Source organism: Maylandia zebra, linkage group LG20, assembly GCF_041146795.1.
Source record: "Maylandia zebra isolate NMK-2024a linkage group LG20, Mzebra_GT3a, whole genome shotgun sequence".
Classification (NCBI taxonomy): domain Eukaryota; kingdom Metazoa; phylum Chordata; class Actinopteri; order Cichliformes; family Cichlidae; genus Maylandia; species Maylandia zebra.
In genome coordinates, this window is record NC_135186.1 from 8,720,827 (window position 1) to 8,743,051 (window position 22,225).

The 22,225-nt window shown below is 39.5% G+C and overlaps 1 long non-coding RNA gene across 1 annotated transcript; it reads right to left on the minus strand.

Moving 5' to 3' along the window:
- Window positions 1-18,690: 18,690 nt before the first annotated feature.
- LOC112436450 (uncharacterized) lies at window positions 18,691-21,665 on the minus strand. The gene is made up of 4 exons (XR_013095004.1): window positions 21,175-21,665; window positions 20,414-20,579; window positions 20,081-20,176; window positions 18,691-19,734 (listed from the first exon to the last, which is right to left on the minus strand). It is a non-coding gene; the product is annotated as an uncharacterized LOC112436450 (long non-coding RNA).
- Window positions 21,666-22,225: the final 560 nt, after the last annotated feature.

Consider the following 22,225-nt stretch of genomic DNA (forward strand, 5'->3'; position numbering starts at 1 on the left):
GCTGCCATTTCTGTATCAAAAAACATCCCCATCTTCTTGCAAGCAGAGGTTTAGCACACACAGAAACGCACACACACACACACACACACAAATGTTTCCGCCTCCAGACACGCTCACCCGAGCACAAAATCAGAAGTTCAAGCAAGAAATTCACTCACTATTTTCCCAGCGTCCTTCCACTACATTTAGGCAATGCACGCGGTTACCACGACACGCAGGCATGCCACAAACATGCTCTTACATGCTTTAATGTATTTAGATGCATGGGGCTGTTTCTGTGTCTCCTACTGGAACCAGTGTGCCACCAGTTTTAGGAAAACTAAAATATCTTCCAGCAGACTGAGTATTTGTACCTTGCTTACAGTATTTTAATGTGAGCTTGCTTGGGTTTCAGATCAAATCTTTTGATTTTCCACATTTCCACACTTCCAATTTTTTGTTTTAGAAAATGCTGCTTTTACTTCTTTTACATATAGCATGAATGATACTTTTAGGATTCATTACACAGAGACTTTCAAAAATGCTGAGTTTTAGTTTGAAAACTGCAGGATTGTGTTTAAATTCGGAGAGACAGAAACTGAGACTTTCATGCACAGAGATGTATCAGCCTTTTGTGATTTTTCTATTTCGTTATGAAGTTATTCCCTTCCCATTGGCTTTCTTTTCTCAGTTCTCCTTTAGATTAATATATATTGCTGCTTTTTCTTTGTGACAACCTTGAACTCCTTTGTGTTACTGTCTTGGTGTTTGCCATTGTACTTTTTGTAGTACTGTTGCAAGCAACATCTTCCTCTTTGTTATGGCACATTCATGTATCTGTTTACCAGCGTGTCAGCGGCCTATGGAGATGATTTCTGAAAATGTGCTAAAACACTTGTCTCTTGCAATGACAACAATCTTGCGAAATTGTTTTCAACTTGGATGTGACATTAGGTAAGAACATGGCCTTTCCTCTAACACTCAGGCTAAACCATTTTTATGATCTATAAGACTAAATTTACCATCCATGCAGCTGTTTTGTTTTGTAAGTAAGGTTTATTTATAAGGTGCTATTCAGCTGTACAAGCAAAATAACAAAAGCTAGGAATAATTTCAATGAAATATCTGTATTTGTACTGATTGTGTCCTAAAAGCCTGAGCAAGTTATCTGGGGCTAGAAGTTCTATACACATTGCATTAATTTAATTTTGTTTAAAAGCAGCAACATTAATATGTATCAATCTGTTGTACAAATAAATAACACACAATATAACAGACAAAACTCAGTTAAAACACTAAATAAAAATAGAATAAAAAATTATAATTGTTTATCCTCCTGAAAACTGAAGAGAAAAAAAAGGATTTTTTCCGTTTAACTTTTTTTTCCACTATAGAGGACACAATGCATAGGCTGAGCTAACAATTTTAGACCATTAGTCTTAGTTTCATATGAATGTCATGGTGGCAAATTAGCAGCAGTTGATTATTTTTGTAATTTCCAGTCATTACATTGAATGTTTAGCATGCATTGAGAATTAATTGCTCAGCTTAAGCATGTATGATAAAGGTTTATCAGTTGAGTGGTCAATGGACAATAGGACCGCTGGTGGAGACCCGGGGGAATCAATCAAATGAGTGCAGTGTGATGTCTTTCATGGGAACATCACTGGAACCACATTTTCTGGATAACAGTGTCCATTAAGAAATTTTTTTGAATTGAGCATTGAAAGGAAATATTTCTTTATAAAAAGTTTTGTATTTCCATAATCTGTTTCTGTGGCCTGAATATAACCTGCTAGCTGTGGAGTTTTCTCCGTCACTGCTGTTGCTGATTGAATTCTGTCTGAATTCAGTTTGAATGAATCAGCACACTGTGTGGATTTCTCCAGCTGACACAGAGGTCACACAGAGTTGACTTTGGATAACAAACGGATGACACTTCTGCTTCACTTGCTGGATGGCCAGTGGAATATTTTAACTAACTACTGCTTCAGCTCTACTGCCATGACGACAAATACAGGAAATCTTTCTTTCCTTGTGTGAGAATGCTTGCATTTATATGAGATTTTCACTTATTAACCTCCTTTAAACATTCCGTCTTTCCACTCTACTTCAGTGAAGCTATTTTGTTTTAGGTCCTAACTTTCAGAATGAGTACATTGCATCTTTAGCAGTTTTTAAACAATGTAAGGGCAGTCATGTACTGTTAAAATTCACCATATGAAGGTAAAAAGCTGCATGTTGTAGGTCTGAAAAGAAACAATGATAAGCAGTAGGATGTCGTAAGCATGCAAAAATGTTACAAAGACATCCACCCAGCTGAAGAGTGCTTGATGAGCACTTTACTGCCTCACAGAGGAGACTGTCCCTTTAATAAATGATCTTGCTATGTTCTGTCCATGCACTGAAAACTAACAAGTTTCATGACCTGGGGGGAAAGCAGACCTATTGAAAACGCTCTTTAAAAGGTCATACATTTACAGACATCAGCAGAGGGAGTGGGGCAGGTTCCCTAGTCCTGCGATAGTCTTATGTGGGTCTGAGGTATTTTGAAGGTCATTGACAATGCACAGCATGCCTCGTTGAGCCAGCCAGAGTAGTACGAGTTCTCAACCCGCTACCCTTTACCACTCTGACAGAAGATTCAGGAGGGATTTCGACTCCAGTAAGTGTTGCATTGTTCAGGCACTTTCACCCCCATTTTCACACATCAAAACCTCAGATTTATTTGAGCACTAAAATGTTTCAAAAGAAACCAAAGATAGAAAAGAAATGTGTTCCCAGTGAACAATTTAACTCCCGTTGCTTGTTTGAGGAAGAGCTAAGATTTTTTTTTCTGTTCCTGTATCTTTTCCACTTTATGTGTAGTAATAACTCTGGCTTCAATTTTGCCATTTTATTATTCAATTCATATGTTAGCTTTTCACTGTGTAAAGTCCTATATGCAGGTACCACATTGCAGAAAGGCACAGAAAACAAGAAATTGTGGAGAAAAAATTGGTGGACTTAGATTCTTTAAATTACATTTAAGCCCATAATTATTCATACCCCTGGCAAATTTTGACTTAAAGTTACTTTTATTTAAATCAGCAAGTTGTTTTGTTTTTTTTTATTGGAAATGACATAAGTGCCATAGGTGTCTCCCAAAAGATAATAAGACGATGTACGAGAGGCATTATTGTCATAATGGGCATTATTCACATTTGAGCAAAAAGTGTCACATCCAGAATTATTAATACCCTTCACAAACTGTCACAATCTCTGGGAAAATCCAAAGTGCTACATCATTCCAAATAGTCCAAGCTTTTCTAAAGCATCCTAATTACCCTGATTAATTGGGAACAGTTGTTTTAATCAACTCAACAGGTGAAAAACAGCAGCTCTCTGCAGTTGGTTTATGGACAGTCATGGCTAAGACAAAGGAGCTGAGTGAGGTCCTGCGGCTGCACATTGTGGCTGCTCACAAGACAGGAAAGGCCCTACAGTGCAAAGTATTATTCAAAAAAACAAGATGTTCTGCACTGTGGAAAATCTCAGAGGATGTGGTCGAAAGCCAAAAGTGACACCTGTGCTGGCCAGGAGGATAGTGAGAGAGGTGAAAAAGAATCCAAGGATCACCACCAAGGCCATCCTGGTGAATCCAGACAGTCCAATGGACACTGCACACTGCTGGGTTCCACGGATGCAGACCAAGGAGGACGCCATTCTCCAGATAAGGCACACAAAAGCTCACTTGGCCTTTGCAAATGCTCATCTGGATAAAGAAGAAGACTTCTGGTCTTCTGTGTTATGGTCAGATGAAACAGAAATTGAATTGTGTGGTCACAATGACGTTTCCTTCATTTGGCGTTTAAAAAAAGGAGAAGCCTTCAACCCAAAGAACACCATCCCACTGTCAAACACGGTGGCGGGAACTTAATGCTTTGGGGGTGTTTTTCAGCCAATGGACCAGGGAACCTAATCACAGTAAATGGCACCATGAAAAAAGAGCAATACATGAAGATTCTCAACACCAACATCAGGCAGTCTGCAGAGAAACTTGGCCTTGTGCACCAGTGGACATTTCAGCACGACAATGAGCCAAAACACCCCACAAAAGTGGTGAAGAAATGGTTAGCAGACAAAAACATTAACATTTTGCAGTGGCCCAGCCAGAGTCCTGACTTGAATCCAATTCAGAATCTGTAGAGGGAGCTAAAGATCAGGGTGATGGCAAGAAGATCCTCCAACCTGAAAGATTTGGAGCTCATTGCTAAAGATGAATGGGAAAAAATGCCCATGGAGACATGCAAAAAGCTCTTCTCCAATTATAGGAAGCATTTGATTGCTGTAATAGCCAATAGAGGCTTTTCTACTGATTCTGGAGAAGGGTATGAATATCTCTGGACATGACACTTTTTGCTCAAATGTACATAAAAGCTGAGAAATGTTTTTTTTCCACAATGATGCCTCTTGTACATGTTTTGGGAGATGCCTGTGTCATGTCCGGTCAGAAAAAACTTGCTGGATGAATAAAAATAACTTTATGTCAAAATTTTTCACTTGAATTCTTAGATCCGTTATTGTTTTATACTTAAAAATATATTTGACGAAATAGTTTGATCAGTTGAAAGTCAGTAAGTCCCATGAGCTACCTCAATTAATGTTGACCACAGCTCCATTAAAACATCTGAATCCTTGATTGGAAAGTTAGTGTAACTTCAGATGAGAACAGAATTTGTTCAGGTTTTTATGGAAATATACAGGGTGTACAAAAAAGAAACGTTTGATTTCAAAAGGCTATATTTTTCTAAAGTAGAAGGTTGTGGTAAATTTTAAAATACTTGACTGAATATAGGTTTTACATACAAAACTTACAATTTTCACAAGGTCTCGTTGTGTCCTCCTCTGGATGCATGGCGTATGTACGTACCATAGTCAAAGTCATCCCATACTTCTGTGAGTATTTCTGGAGTCACTGCAGCCACGGCTCTTGTTATGCTATCTAGTGGCAACCAAGTGAAACTCAGAAATGAGCTCTTTCTAAACGGCTGCAGAATTAAAGCACTTTGAAATCATATTATTCTTTTTGACTCACCCTTTATTTCACATTTACCTGAAATTGCTCAATCCTATTTCTGTTTATGTATTAAATGCATTATTAGGTAAGCTGACAGCAGTGCACATGGCACGCTTTACCTCGCTGATTATCATTTCAAACAGTAAAACTGCATCTAATTAGTTACTGTGCAGATTTACAGCACAGGGCTGCTGCTACAGAAGTTGTTTTTTTGTTTTTTTTTAAACAGCTTGTCTTGATCTTGACCTTGGCCCAGCTGTGACACGCGACTCTGTGGCCCTGCGAATGACCTTTAACCTTTTTGACATCATTCATTATAAGACTCTACCCGTTGTGCGTTTTGTGAAAGGCTTTTGAAAAGGATCTGAATGGACCTCCTACTTCACCTTTATTGTCGCTCTATTCAGTCTTGATGTGGGCTCCCAATGGTGCATCGGGCGCCATCTGTGAATACAGTAGCTCACGCTGCATGATAGACACTGGAAAGCGTTAAATACATCAACGTGGACAACAACAGTATTCCCGAAGAAGCTTCGGTGAGGGTACAATGCCACTTGAGGCCCCTTCAATTAAATCTCAGACAAGAAACTGAAATATAGTGTCTCTTGTGGCGCCAAGATGGCCCCTCTGTCAGTATTTTTTTGTTCGTGTGTGCGTGGGGGGGGGGGGGGGGGGGGTCACATTGCCTGCCTTTAATGACAGATCATATAAAGCGTTCAACAAAATTCTTTAATACCACAGAAAAGTCAGGAATTTAAGTAGCATTTCATCGATGGCCATTACCTGCTCTGAAAGAAAGAAAGAAAAAATGTCATGATTAGTTTCAGTCGATCAAAAGTTTTAATGCTTACGCCGCTCGAGGTGTCACCTTCATCTGGATTGTTTGCCTTCATGGGGGAGACGCTTTTAGCTGTATGCACAGTGGTACAAAAGAGCAAAATGGCCGTGTTAATTTAGTCTATTTATTCTCACGGTGTTTGGCTGAGCTGATGATGACAACGCTGAGTGCCCAGAGTTAGCTCTTTTCTGTTTCTGTCACACTTGGTTTGCCTTTGTTTTGACTGTAAAAAGCTGGTACAGAGTGATATATTTGATCAATGAGATTGCTTTACTTCAGCGTGTCTCACCTTTCTAAAAAAATTATACTTCAGACGAAAGAGTGTGTATTTTGATCTTTTTTTCCCCCTGTGCAGCAGCCTGCTGTGTTTGAGGTAAACAACATTCCAGTCCATTTTCAGCCCTGGGAGGAGGGCATGAAGCATTAGCTTCCAGAAGCCAGCCTGTTCCCTACTGTCTGTTGTCCTGAGAGGAGAGAGCTGGCAGGCAGGCAGGCAGGCAGGATAGCTGGCTTCCTGGTTCATTGGCTGGATGGCTGGCTGTTACACTCTGATGGGCAAAGATGCCAAAAAAGTGGGCATGAAAAAGCCTGCAGGGGCTTGAGAATAACAGATGATACAAAACAGATACAAAAAAAGAAAGAGAGAGAGAGAGAGACTACTAATTTAGATGCAATTGTGAGTTTTAGGTTTTGTGTGAAATTTAAAGCTGCATACATAAACAAGACAGAGTGAAGAGTGTCTTCAGGAAGCAATGACTCATGAATCTGAGCTCCACAAATCAACCCAAGATGCAAAGACGGTCTGAAAGCTGTGATATATGCTTTGAAAATAGCAGTGTCATTTGTATCTGCGCCTTAATGAAAACAAGATTGCGCTGTATTACAAGGCCATTTTGTTTTCTTTTTTGTCACACATCACTTATCCTTGGCTGCATTAATGTAGAGTCTCATAAATTGCACATTTTAAACAACTGGCAGAGGAAGCTTAAGATTTCAAGGTAATGCGTTGGAGAGAGGTGGGGATGAGCTGAATTTAAGCAGGCAAAGCAAGCGTGATTTTCGAGCCCGTTTATCACAGATCCAAACATTTCGTCTTGGTTTTAATTCCAATCAGAATCTTTTTCTATATGTTTTGACATTTAGCTCTACTGTTTGTTTCCCTGCTAACACAGTCACACTTTGTGAGTCGGTGATCTAATGTTTTTGGTCTCTTATTTGGAGGAATTGTGCCAGAGCACCTCTGATATTTCCAATACAACTGCAAGAGCCATTTCAGCTAAAGTACCGGGAGAATTACACCGTAGCGGAAGCACAGAGACCAATTAGCCCCTTGACCACACACAACAAACACACACTTCTGGAGTCATCCAGGTCTGATGCAGCATCCTCTCCGGACCCAGCTAGGTTTGGCTGCAGACACGCAGTATTTTGCTCCTTACTGTCTCCATTGTGTTGTCCCAGCCAGCTGGCACAGAGACGCAAGTTACCGAGCAACATGCGGGCCATAACTCGGGAGCTAAAATGGCTGCAGTGTAATGCTATAAAGGCCAAAGTGTGGGTAAATGAGTGCCACTCTGCATTCTGGCATGAAACTACTCTGTTTGTAATTACAGAATTGTGGGACTTTGTGCACTCTGGTCTAACCAGTAAAGAGCAACAAAGCATTTGAACACTGCCAAAGTCCCAGGCAGACGTTTGCTGCTTTCGCACCCCAGTGGAACTGACTCTTCTTCATGTCTGCAGTTTTTATGTTTACGTGCCAATTAAACCCATTCCAGCTGAATACGACTCCATATCTTTCCAAGTTGTTCATAAAGGGTTCTGTTTCTTAAACTTAACATTAAAATTGCCTCTCTGATATTACAAGCATCCCCTCGCTCCTGTTAAACAGCTCTGACCTGTCAGCATGGAAACACGGGACCTGTGTGGTTGAGGAGATCTAATGTGAGTTGTTCCTGTGGATGCTTGATTAGACTGGAATACGGTTAGTTTGATGTGACATATCACATCACGGATATGTAAGGATTTAATGTTTTGTAAGATGTTTCTAAGTAGTTTTTGCTGTGTGGCATGGCACATACTGTCTTTTCCCACGGGAGGCTGCAGCTGCCGGGGAGTGAAGTTCTACATCGATGTTAAATTCTCTGCTACACATGTCATGCGTGTGAATGCCTGGACTTAAGGTTTCCCAGCAAAATGTTGCATTACAGCATGTTGATCAGTTATGCGCTTAATTTTTAATATTGTGGCTGGCTGTCCACGACGGGTGAGAGTGCATCCAGGATGTATCAGTGATTCTTGGAATAACTGCAGCAGGTGATAGTACAAAACGCTTCCCTTGTGTGACCTTTTGGGTACTAAACAGAATAAAACACTGCTGTATTGTTCACAGATAAGTGCTTCCTGTCTGACAACAGAGATGGGCACTGTGGCCAAAATAGCAGATAGCAGCAGGGTAAGGTAAAGTGGCCAAACAGGCACTTTGGAGTTGAGTGCTGCTCGGGCTTCCTACTCACTGTAAGTGGAGTTTAAGATTGTTTATTCCACTGCAGAGGGAAAGACTTTCTGCTGAATATGATTACCTGCTCAAAATCACAAATTTACTGAGGCTGCCTTTAATGAAAACTCTTATCTTTAAGTTATAAGACCTACAGGAATCCACCATGCTACTTGGTATTCCTTATTATAAATTAGCTAGCAAGACAGAGAGACACAGACAATCCTCGCTACCTTTCTTTTTAAATTTGTCATCCACTCAGCATACATCAGTGTAAGAACACTTCAGCAAATTACTTAAAACCGCTGCCAGCAAATAGCATCTGTCAGAAAGTTGCGTCGTGTCTGGTTTCAGTGTGCTACTGCTGAGCCTTCTCCATCAAACACACAGATGGGGCATCACTCGCCTCCTTCTTCAAGTGCTGCTTTCTCAAAAGCTGAACTGCCGCTCTAAAGTCCCAAGGATGAGATTCTATCGAAACTGATGTTGCTCTCTTCAGAGCGTCTCATCTTCTCTCATCAAACAGCCTTTTGTGTTTGCTGTGAATAAATGACTAAGCACGGTTCATCTCACCCCAAAGTATAGATTGGACCTGCGACGTTAACGCGGGATGTTCGATCTAAAAAGTTTTTTAAAAATAATTGAAGAGTGGATTTCTTTGTTTTTTGCTCTTCTTGCAGTGCAATCACAACACAGCCAGAGAGTTTGTCATGTTTGGTCACTACAGCAACGGGTCGGGTTACTTTATTGCATTTGCCTTTGTTTATGCCCAGTTACACAATTACCAGCCAGCCAGTGTGTATTCACTGTGAAAATATTTTTCCAGTGGAGTGCTTTTCCCTCAGTGGTACACACCATTTTGCAGCAGTTTATTTGCTCCCATTCAATGGGAATGTCAAAGTAACACAGCCCATGTGAAACCCAAATGAGCAGTGGAGTATGGAAACACTACAAAGTTCCCAACAGCAACTTAAACACCAGAGACTGACCTCTGCCACCAAATGACGCCATAGGTCACTAGTGCAACCTACTACTACAACGTTTTAAGCAACCTCTAGTTGCCTTGTGGATCATATGATCAATGCTGAACATGTGTCTGTGTGTTTCCTTTAAATAGGCTGACTTGGAAAATGTAGCTTTCTAATGCATTTCTGTGCAAAAATGCTAGAACCATACCCCCATTTCTTTATGTTTTGAAATAGCTGCTGTTATTTACTGAAATGTGCATGTTGCATGCAAACTTACATGTAAGTATATAAGGGAAATAAACGAGTTTGTACAATTCTAACCATCTTGAAAGTCAATATGTGGTAGGACCACCTTTATTTTTCATCACGGTCTGAACTCTTATGCAGCTTTCCTGTCGTTTCTTTAAGTAGTCTTCAGGAATAGTTCTTCAGGCTTCTTGAAAGATGTTCAAAGCTCTTCTTTGCATGTTTTCTCCTTTTGTTCTGTTCTCTCTTGAGATGATCACATACTGGTTCAATAATGTTGAGGTCCGGGCTCTGGGGAGGCCAATCCATGAATGATAGTGCTCCACAAGTATGCTTTTACTGCATTGGCAGTGTTTGGGATCATTGTCATGCTGAAAAATGAAGCTGTATACTCTATAGAGTTTTGGATGGTGAACCAAAATCTGATCCTATTTTTCTGAGTTTGGTAATAGTAACGGAAACCATGACCAGTGTTGGGTAATGCGTTACTGTAATTAAATTACTTTCCACTGAAAAAGTAGAGTAACTGATTACTGTTCATTTTTAGGTATTTTAATTACAGTTACTTACAATGTACTTGCGTTAAATTGTAAAATAATTAAACTTGCTGAATATCATTATTTAATTTCAATAATTTATCTTCTAAAGGTAAAAGTAAACTCTGCTGCTTTAACATCGCTGTAGTGCAGGTGCACGTGATTTCGCGCCAGTTTGCTGCATAGTCGTATTCTACAGCGGAAGCTGTCGGACTCGGCTGAAGCGAGTGGCTGTTTAATGAAATGGACATATTCCCATCTTTTCACTTTTCTGAAACAAGCAGACAAGAACATTACAGTAATATGTAAGCTATGTCCTGGGGAGAAAAAACTATCGGCCGCTGTTAATAGCACGAGTAATCTACTGAAGCGCCTGACACGAGAGCATAGATGAACACTTCCGAGTGATCATTGTTCATCATCCATGGATAACACCGCGGCAACTCCTGCTAAGCAGGCAAAACGTGATTTTACTTCAGCAGCAAAGAAAGCGACTGAAGGTGAGCTTAAACAAATGATTGCGGGCTACATTGTGGAAGAGATGCTACCGCTGCGTACTGTAGAGTCTCCGTCTTTAAAAGAAAATTATTTATTATTTAAAGAGTTTAATTTCTATTGTATGTCCACTCAAGGTTTATAGGGATTTTAAGAAGTATTTAGTTAAATTACTTATTGAGTAATTAAGTTACTTTTGAGACACAGTAATTAGATAAGTATTTTAAATACAATATTGATTAAGTAATTAGTAATTAATTACTTTTTAAAAGTAACTTACCCAACACTGACCATGACAAAGCCTCCACTGTGTTTTACAGATGGCTGCAGACACTCACTGTCGTACCACCTTCCTGACCTTCTCTGTACACGTTGGCAACAGTTTGAACCAAAACTTTCCAATTTGGATTCATCACTTCATAAGACTCGTTGTCATTGATTATCAGTCCATTTGTTGTGTAATTTGACCAACCTCAGCCTTTTCTCTTTTCCATACAGAATAACTTATACACAAGATACATTTAAAAACTGGGTCATTGCTAAGTTGTCTGTTATGTGTACACACAAGACTGGTTCACTCGTTGAACGATTCCTAGGTCAGTGAAAACAGAAGTAAGCTGCTTAGAAACAAAATATAAAGAAATCAAACTGCACCATTTGAACACTGAGAGCAAAAAGAAAAAAAAGCCAAAACTTGTTTTGTTTTTTCCTATCAATCCTTACAGCTACACTTTTAACACGATCAGTTTAGGTTGCCATAACGACTGAGCCCCGCTGAACTGCTTGGCCCCCTTTATCGCCGTGTGCAGCTATATTTAAATTAATTAGTACTGACTCATAACATGGTGGTGGTTCAGGCCATATCAAAAAAAAAATCGGTGGGGAAGCATGTCACAGTATTTTATTATCCCTGAAATCAGCACTAGAGTGCATCTGTGGCGGTGACACTTTTCTTATGCTGCCACACAAACCAAAGCGAAATTCAAACAGCGTGCGCCGCGCCTGCTTTAATGAAACAAATGATGTAAACAGCCCAAACAAACCACTGCACATTCGCTCGTAACATGCTTGCTGTAACCAGCGTTAATCCTTTTGTACTTGTCCTTCTGTGTGTGTTTGCGTCTCTGTCTGCCACTTTCTCGATTCAATTTCTCAGCTTGAGTCTCCGCGTTGGCACGACTGTTAGCCAGACGAACCACCGCCAGAGTGGTTTACTAAAAGCAACATTTCTTCCAGCATTTTTCCCCCCGTTGCCGGTCCTCCCTCCTGTTTACCCCCTGCCAGCCCCCCACCACCACCCCTCCAAGCCCCCTGCCGTCCCATCTTGAAGACAGAGTTGCGTTGCAGGCTCTGTGCTCCTAAAGAGCTGAAACTGTCGACTGGGGAAGCGGTGAAATGGAAAAATTTAATCGCATTAAGAGAAAAACCTTCTCTTTTCATTTGTAAATTCCTCGGACACGCTTCCCCCCCCCCCTCCACGCTCCCCCCTTCCCCCTTACAACTACCTCTCTCCCTCTCTCGCTCCCTCTCTCTTTCTGTCCTTAGCCCGACACGGCTGCTGGGCTCAGAAAACATCCGCCTAGACTTCAACACACACACTTAAACATACACACGTATTCAGTGCATGTAGGAACACACATTCAAACACTCAAGTCCTCACTTTACTTCAGCCGAGGATTTGACAAACTAGGATGAAGGCCTATTGGATGGTTGCACAAACACACACGCACACACACACACATTGTAATTCCTTTCCTTTTTCCCCTTAAACGAGACAGAGATCAAAGACCATTTCAATGGCTCCTCCTTTACCCCTCCCTCCATCTCGCTTTCCCTCATTCAAATCATTTAATGTACTTCAGCAGTCTTTCTTTCCTGCTTTCCCTCATTCTTACTTCCTTCTGTGTACTTTTCTTTTCCTCTCCCTCCCTCCTTCTTTCTCTCTTCCAATAATCTTCCCTGAATTTTCCCTCTTTTCTTTCCATTCTTCTGCTTCCTTATTTCTTTATGTGGAGCCATGTTCCGGTTGCATGTCGTGTTCACATCCGCCTTCATTGTCATTCAGCTCCACAGCAGCCCTACCTCTGTGACACACACACACACACACACACACACACACACACACACACACACACACACACACACACACACACACACTCTCTCTTCATTCTAACGCTACCCACATTCCCCTCCTCTCCCCTCTCCGATTATTGACCTCTTTCCCCTTAACGCACACAGAAATCCACACACTGCTTCCATGGGGACGAGCCACCTGAAGAGTGCTGAGGATTAACAGACCAGTTCAAACAGTGTCAAGAGCTTTTTCTCTCTCTTAACTCCGCGGAAGAAACCCCATCACCACACAGACGCACATGCACGCACACAAACCACAGACAGCACCTTGGGAGTTTGCTTCCAAAACGAAACACGAACAAAGTGAGGTTTTTCTGTCACCGAATTATCTCCGACGGAAAATTAAACTCATCGGGGATTAAGAGTTGAAAGTGTTTGCCTCTGTGAACTATCACCTTTGAGGCTGCAATCAGGCGTGTTTTTTTTCTTCTCCCTCTTGCAATTACAGTTTAATTTAAGTTCAACTGAAAGAAAAGCTTTCTTTCCCCACTCCAAGCCATCCTTGAATTAATGAAGATTTTATTTAAAAGCATGGCAGAAGCGCCCTCAAAGCAAAATATATTCAGCAGCATGTGTCTCGTTCTGAAACGAAGCATGTTTTACGACTATCAATGCACTGGTCATTTTGTCACTTCTTGATTCTTTAGTTCGAGATAATAATACACAATGTGCCCCCCCCATCCCTCTTTTCTCTCGCTCCCTCTATTTCTCTTTGTACATTAGCTTTAAACTCTGCTGCTGGTGTCCCCGCTGAACTCGATGGTAGCTATTGTGTGTTAAAAAGACCAGTTAGCTTCACATTCCTGCTGGATAGTGTCACACTAAAAAGCACAATGGAGGTGCTTTCGCACTGCAAATCTTTTAGTTAGGAGCTGCAACGTCAGCCAATCTGTAATACCACTCACTCTGATGTGTGTGTATACATGTGTGCACCTGCTCATCTATTTGCTCCCTCTGCCTTGTTCTCTCTCTCGCTCTCTCTCTCTCTGGCCATCAGAGGGCCTCCCAGGCAATAAGATCCACAACAGTCCACCTTCAAGTCATTTAGATAACAGAAATAATCTGTTTACACTTCAAGATGTTTGCCTTTACTGTCAGATGCCTATTATATATATATAACATATGTGGATTTTGATGCTGAAGCAATAGCATTCAAAATGCCACAAATAGTGGCAGTTCAGTAATGGCTTCTATTTAATCACGAAAGGACCGTTATGGACAGAGCTGCAGCGTTGACACTGCGTGGCACCTGATGCACAAAAGCACAAAAATGCTGACAGTGTTCTGTCCTTGCTCACAGCTTACCTCAACAGTGATGTCATTGCTATATATATATATATATATATATATATATATATATATATATATATATATATATATATATATATATATATATATATATATAAAAAGTGGAAGAAGAACGGAAGTATACATAGTTTATTGTTTTCCTTGATCGTGACATTGATTGGGAATGTCGCTCTCACTGCTGATAATGAGGTTCTCAAATCATAAAGCCAATAGAACAATACAACAACAAAAGCAGTGTGTACAAACACAATGTGGATGGAGAAATGTGTTCCTGATTTGAACTGAACTGCATCAAGAGTGGTGACAAAAACATTCATTTTGTGACAATTGCATGAAAGTGGCTGAGAAAAACCTAAAACCCCACACCCAACCTGAGTAATGTTAGTGACCATGTCCATCCCTTTATGACCACAGTGCACCCACCTTTTGATGACTACTTCCAGCAGGATAACAAACCATGTCATGTGGCTGAGATCATCTCAAACTGGTGTTGTTGTCTGTAGTCGAATGGCCAATAATCACCAGATCTTGTGCCAATATCATGTCAGTATGGACCAAAATCTCTGAGAAATGTTTCCAGCCCCTTGTTGAATCTATGCCATGAAAAATGACTAATGCAATGATGTCATAGCCTCTATGACTTTTTGAAGGTGGTATTCAGGTACAAAACAATACCCAGAGAGGAGCATCTCCAAATAGGTCTACACAGTGAGAAGAACACTGAGTTTTTTATACATGGAAATGATATATTAAACTAATATGAAATAACAACACTTGGTTTTAAATTTCTTGCTGTTCTTGAGGAAATAAACACCACCTAACAGTCTGTATCATATTTTGCACAATACGAGCAGTAAAAAGCTGCACCAACATCCAATAATGGGCTAGGCGGGGAGGTCTAACAGCTCAATTCATGCCCTGCACGCACCTCTCAACTACAGTCACCACACTTGAAATGTCTGCATGTCATTGAATGCACTCACACAGCTACCACACTGAGTGCCAGTATGGAAGTGAGTGTCTGCAGTGAATAGATGTTTCAAAGAGAATCCCCACTGAGTGAAAATCCCAGTCAAACCATTCAAATTTACAACATAATTCTCAGAGCCTGCCACACAGTACATGTTTCCTGCTTTCACTAAAAGATCCAGCCTCTGATTTCTGATGTTTTTTCATATATTGTACTTTCTATGCACTATACTGTTGCCATTTTAAACAGTCTCTGCCAGTTTGAATAACCACTGAGATTTTACCAGCTGATCAGGCCCCAGGAGAACTTTGACAAGAGCAAAAAGGAAGGTTCACACATTTCAGAAGACCCTCATTAAGACAGTTTCATGCATCTGATCTTGATATCCCAGGAGCATCACTCTGTGAAATGCACTGAGACACCATTGTCCATTGTTGTTAATTTAAAAAGCAAATTAAATCCTGCACTGACTTCACGCCAGCACTGAGAAGAGAATAGTTTCTGTCTGAGCTGGTACATTCTGGAAATGACCATATTTTGCAAATGTCTAAGTAAAATGTTCCCCCTCAAAGCCATCCATGACCGTAATGGCTGCAGTACTGAACGGCACTGTGGTGCTGTGACAATAAGTATGACAGCCTTGAATGTACTGGAACATAGAAAAATGTTAAATATGTTGGACTAAAAGGTGACATGTACTGCAAGGAAGCTACCAAACTAGCAGCTGTCACCTTGTCTTTGTCTTGGTAATGATGTACACAAATACTGGACTGCACTACAACATTTTTTAACATGTGTTTTCATGATCAGGACACTGTGTGGTAACCATCTCATGATGTCATCAACTGATTTATGGACATCATCATTTTGGCCACCTTCTTTTCTTTTTATAAATAGGTATAATAAATGTTATAAAGCTATGTGGTATGTGACTTTTGTTGCCATGATGCCAGGTCTCTCTTGGAAATGAGATTTTTAATCTCAATGAGATTTTTTACCTGGATAAATAAAGGATTAATAATAATATAAACAAACGTTCATTCTGCATCCCTGAATAAGTCACAAGTTGGAAATTCTGAGTTCCCAGTCAGTTTGTGGAACGCCCACTCAATTCGGATTTCCCAATTGAAAAGCAGACCAACATGCCCCAAGTTAGCAATCCAAGATGGCGGCACTGAATGTAAACAGTTGACTGTAAACTTAAACCTGTCCTGTCAGTGTTGTGTATCACTAAATAAGCCACCCACAGAGCATTGATCAGGCTCCAAAACAAATCCTGTTTTTCCTCAGTTTTTCTGGAGCATGCTAACTCGAGTTCCCGAGTTCCAACATTTGAGATCAGAGTTATCTGGAAAACAGCATAATTACTGTGGATGCACCATATCTGAATCAGAGGGTGGAAGTCTGAGTAATCACCTAACAGTAGGATTGCACCAATCCAGATCTTTCTATTTCCTTGACTCTGGGTATCAGCGAGTAGCCTACTACTATAAGACCAAATCACATTCAAACCCATACGAGAAATAAACACTATACATCCAAGAACAAAACTTTACTGACTTGGACTTGAATACATTAACTGTATGGATGTTTTACAGAGAAACAGAAACATGAATAAAATGCAAAGTCCCTCCTATGTGCAAACCATATTATTTGCATGATAAATGCATTCAAATGCTCCAAATGGCCCCCTAACCACAAATACTGAAGAGAGTTTCATTTATTTCATTTGGACAAAGAGATGAGGAGCAGACATCTAACAGCGCAGAAAGCACCCAGCTGTTAAAAAAAACCCCACTCCACAGAGCCTTAACAACAGGTGGATTCACCTTTTTTTCTTCTAAATTGACTCCTGTCAGGTACAGCTGTTATGAAAGAGGAAATTAGCACCAGAAACAAAAATTATTTTTTTTGCACTCGGCTGTAAATGTGTTTATTTCTGCTCCATTCCTGTTCTGGGCTTCATTTTTCAGATGTTATTGCGTGCATAAAACCCTTCTAACACAATTTCCATCCCATGATTCAACATGTCTTTACAGGACCCAACCCAGCATCCCTCTCTGTTATATGGGCAGACGCTTAATGACATAAGTGTTTTATCAATGACTCCCACTGTGCAAATTAGAATTCGGGGTAGCGTCTGCATCCTGGAGATGTTCAAATACCACAGAAAGACACAAAGTGTTTTATATTATTAAATATCATTTTTAAAAATCTTTGCATTGACAAGAATCGTATCCGCTGCTTCTGACAGCCGTTGAGCTTGGGATCTTAGGGTTCTTCCAGCTGTCAAATCCCAATTTAACCCCAGCGTGCTCAGCAGTTTGAGAAACACTGGTTTAACCTTAAGGTATTGCTGGTGAACTGCACATAATCTGTGTCCTCCGAATGCTCCATCTGCTTCACTTTAGAGAGGGCTGAAGAACTCGTCACGGCAGCATAATACACAGTACAACACGCTGTACGTATAAACACGTCTACGTGCGATATACATGAAACCAGACGAGCAATGAAAGGAATCAAAAGAAGCACTGGCATAATATAATAGAGTCTAAAAACTTTATTTAAAAAACCTACACATGTGTTATGGCTGCAGGCATGCATACTGTACATATAAATTCACACCTACAGTTTAACGTCCGCACACGCAGTATCAAATAAGTAGAGCTGCAGCTATGTAGGTTGCTGCTAAAGTTTCCTTATTTCCCCCCACATGTTCATCACAGTTGGATCACTGTTTTACATCAAATACATGCGAGCTTTATCAAAACACTTCATATGTAACTAATTCAGCTATGGATATATGTGGTTTTTAGACTACTTAATGTGTACCTGAGGGACATTAGTAACTTTGACAGCCACCGAACGAGGATGGGCTCACTGATCAATAACGGAACTCATCAACTATGACAGCATGCAAAATATAATGAATAGATAAGTAGATATAAACTATAATTAATGATTTTTAAACATTATTAATGAGGAATAAAGTTTCATTAAATATAAAGTTGTTATTTATTAAATGTAGCTTACAAAGTTTTGGAATTTATTTATGATCAGTCACAAATTTAATTACCAACATTTTTTGACAAAAAACCCCACATACTGAATCAAGAAGCTAAACTCAGGATCACATGATTCCCCCACCTTCCCATTCAACCTCAGAATCAATTTCCTAAAAAACACAAAGAGTGATTTTTGAAGAGTTAAAATTAAGTGCTAATTTTGCTCAAGTTGGCCACCCCTGATTCTCAAATATGAATATTTCCAAATCAGTGCAGGGTGGTACAACGAAAACAGTAATTAATTTACTCTTAGGCTCTCGTATAAAGAATCATATTTTTGGTTAGCCTCTTGATTGGAGGTAAGGCCACTTTTCATTTTAATGTCCCCCTGCAGAGCACTGAAGACTGCACTGTAAACCCGAATAAGTTACCAGAACTCAAAAAAATTGAGGCAATCGATTGCCTCAATTTTTTTGAGTTGATCAACTCAAAAGCCAAATTTTTCCAGAACGTAAAATTTGGATTACATGGTACTTGTATCTTTTGAGAACGGTCAACTCAAATATTTGCAGTTAATATGACTTAAAGTTTCAAGTTTACAAATTCAAAGAAATAAGTTCACAGAACTTATAAAAAATAAGTACACAACTACAACATTTTTATGTTAACAAAACTCAAATGTTTATTAGTTTGTGTTGTCATTATTTTAAGTACACGTTAGTCAAATATGTTGACTACTTGATACTTAAAAACATGTAACCCAAAACTTAAAATTTTTGAGGCAATTGATTGCCTCAATTACACTGAGTATCGGTAACTTAATATGCAAAAGTCATAAACATCTGCCATTGAACAGTATCTTGCCTGCTCCCTTTTAGCACTATGTTGAAATTAAATACATTTAAAAAAAAAAATACATAAATTAAAAATAATTAACAAAAACATTTATAAATTAAAATAAGTAGACCAAAAATTGTTTAGTCAGGAAAACTGTCAGAGTAATGAAAAATAATAATTAATAATATCAAAATGTGCTTTTGGCTCTCTGGCTAATATCTGAATAAGACAACAAGGCAGCAATTTGAGTGAATTACATTGCTATTTGTTTTACATTAACCAGTATCAAACAGTGAAATTTAGGTCATCTTGCGCAGCCCACAATGTTTTGGAAATAGTATTACGAAAAACATTAAAACATACAAAACATTAGTGTTGCTTTGCATTATGTTAATGAGAACAAAGGCACGTTGTATAGTTTGGACCTATTGGCTGAACACCTGTAGAGTAATCTAATAATGTTTTGAGGCATTATTTAGATGAAAGGAGAGAACTTTGAACTAGCCTTTTATAATGCTTCACCCTGCATCCTTCTTTCAGATGAGTTCCTACATAACCAAGTCATTCTTGAGGGTCTGTAACCTGGGTGACAGTTTACCACTTTCTAGACCAAATAAAATCTTTTGAGTAAATTCTAAAGTGTTGGTCAGGCCTTTGGGGTAGCTGAGGTGAAGTGCATAGATCAGTCCAAACATTACTAGGAAGGCTTCACCAAATCTGGGGAGACTGAACACGGCATCACTTTCAATGACGACAGAGATTTTCACAGGTTGGTAGTGAACTGGACTTGTTGTGTGATGGTCACTGATGACAGTGAAGAGGGCCACTTCAACACCATCAAGCTCCAACTCATCAGATTCGTCCTGAATTAATGAAAAAGAGATACTAATCACAATCTAACCCAAGAAATACAACAGACGACATATAATTTCTCATTTTACCAACTCCCACTGAGATCCAATACCTCTTTTACAAGGGAGACCTGAGTCTCACTGTAAGAGGTGAAAAACAGAAGATCCATGTTCTGCACACATAAATCAGCTAATTCACCAGAGAATCAAGTGGTGTGAGATAGACTGAAACTAAGCTAAAGGAAATACACAGGAGTAGACTAAACAAAGTCCAAACAGTGCATCAAAATACATGTTTGTACTTTGATGCACTGTTTATATACACAGTAGTATCTGTTAGATACTTAAGGACACTCACAGTGCAGGTTCTGAAAAATCCAGAGACATCCTCATGCAGATAGACAGGAAGGGCAGGGAGAACGGTAGTGCACTTGGTGTGGATATCATGGATTTCCTATTTCCAGATAAAAACAGAATTTTATATACTGGTGAGTTTACTGAACAACAACAAAAACAACAGTCAAATCAGAACATATGTCCACAAATAACCTGTTCACATCTTTAATACAGTCAGACAAATAGCAAACACAAAGTGGAGTAATAGCAAAATTCAAAAAGCTCATTTAAATCATTGAACCTGTCCAATGTTCCACTGGTTCAACCTATGAAATGTGTAACAATCTATTATTACCTGTTCATTGTGAATTCTTAGAATTTCAACCAGGGCATCTGCTGTCTTCCCAGTTTTTGATGCCCTGGCTGAATAAGGTCATCAGTCGAGGAAGATGGCGGTCAAGTTCAGCGTAGAATGTATTGGGCAGGTTCTGATTTGTAATCCGCTGAAACTCTGCATACAACTACAGCAGAAGGACAATACAGTTCAATTTGAAGAATCTCGCACATCTTTATAAAGCAGCAAAAAGCTGCCACATGAGTAAGAATTACAATTTTCATTTTAAACAGAGCTGATCCATATTACCTCAGACTCCATTTTTAGAGCAGGCCAGAGGTCCAAGAGCTCCTTCACAACCCTAACCCTGCACATATAGTTTAAAATATAGCGTTTCTAACAAGAAAACTGCTTGAAAGCACTCTCACTGCAGACAGGCATCTCCGTTGTGTAACTGCAGGGACAACGGGCTTGTTTGGACCCAACTATTCTGAGTCATGAGAGGGGGTTTAAAAATTTAGAGAGATTAAAATACTTTGTTTCATACTAGGCGACCGGGCGCCACCTCTAGAGCAAGTAGTATCTAACTTTTTAAACAGCCTGCGACCCTCATTACAACAACTTAATGCTAGCTCTGCAAGCGCAAAGTTTCCTTCGGGGAGAGCAGCAAAGCACATAAAAAACACGGACCGACATTTCTGCTATTCTTTTCGACACGCACCCAAAATACAACTAAATATTCGTATTTTAACAATAAACTAATATCAACATTGAAAACTTACTGTAAGTCCAGTGATGCTAGTTGCTGCCGTTAGGTCCAACTTTCTCCAGTCGTCCGTGTTGCCTCTTTGGTGCTGTTCCCGCCCATATACCTTTACTTCTTCTGTGTTTCGTATTAATGCTCATTAGCGCCGCCTTCCGCTTCGGAGGGTGAATCAGAGATTAACTCGGAATAAAAATTGATTCCTGCAGCTGCTCAACACTTACGGAAAAAATTAAAAATATATATGTAGGACACAGTGATAAAACAATGAATATTAAAATAAATACATTTTGTCTTCCACTAATGCATTTAAGACAATTTGATTTTACTTATTTGGTGAAACACTTTGAGATTTTATTGTATTTTAGCATGTGCTACATAAATTAAGTTTATTATTAAATCCTACCTACTTGAAACAACAAAAATAACAGGACTTTACCATTCTTATATGTCCTAACTTAACTGTGTTACGTTGTGCTTAAGTTATTATTTTAAGTGATGCTTACTTAATATAGAAATAGTTAAATTCAATCAAATATTATTAGTTTCATTTACTCAAAAAAGAAGAACATGTTATACGAACTTGACATATTTAAGTTAACAGAACTTTTTAAAGACTTTGAGTATACACTACTTAATCTGTTTAATTACTTTGAACATTCGGGTTTACAGTGTGGCTTTGATTATTTGTTCATGCAGCTGCAGACTAAAACAATATTCCAGGCTCCCACATCACTCTGTCACACAAACCATACTCAGAATTCACTACACAGAAAATGAGTCAGTGACACTGGCTTCCTGTTAAATTTAGAGTCAATTTTAAGATCCTGGACTTGACCTACAGAGCTGTGCATGGATTGGCACCAGCCTCCATCTTTGATCTGCTACAGCCCTATGTCCCTAGCAGGTCTTTGAGGTCATCTGATCAGGGCTTACTTGCTTTAAAAAATACTAAGAGGAGGACTAAGGGTGACAGAGCTTTTGCCACTGTGGCCCTGAGACTGTGGAACTCTCTCCCCCAAACATTAAGAACTGTGGACTCAGTAGCTGTTTTTAAAAAACAACTCAAA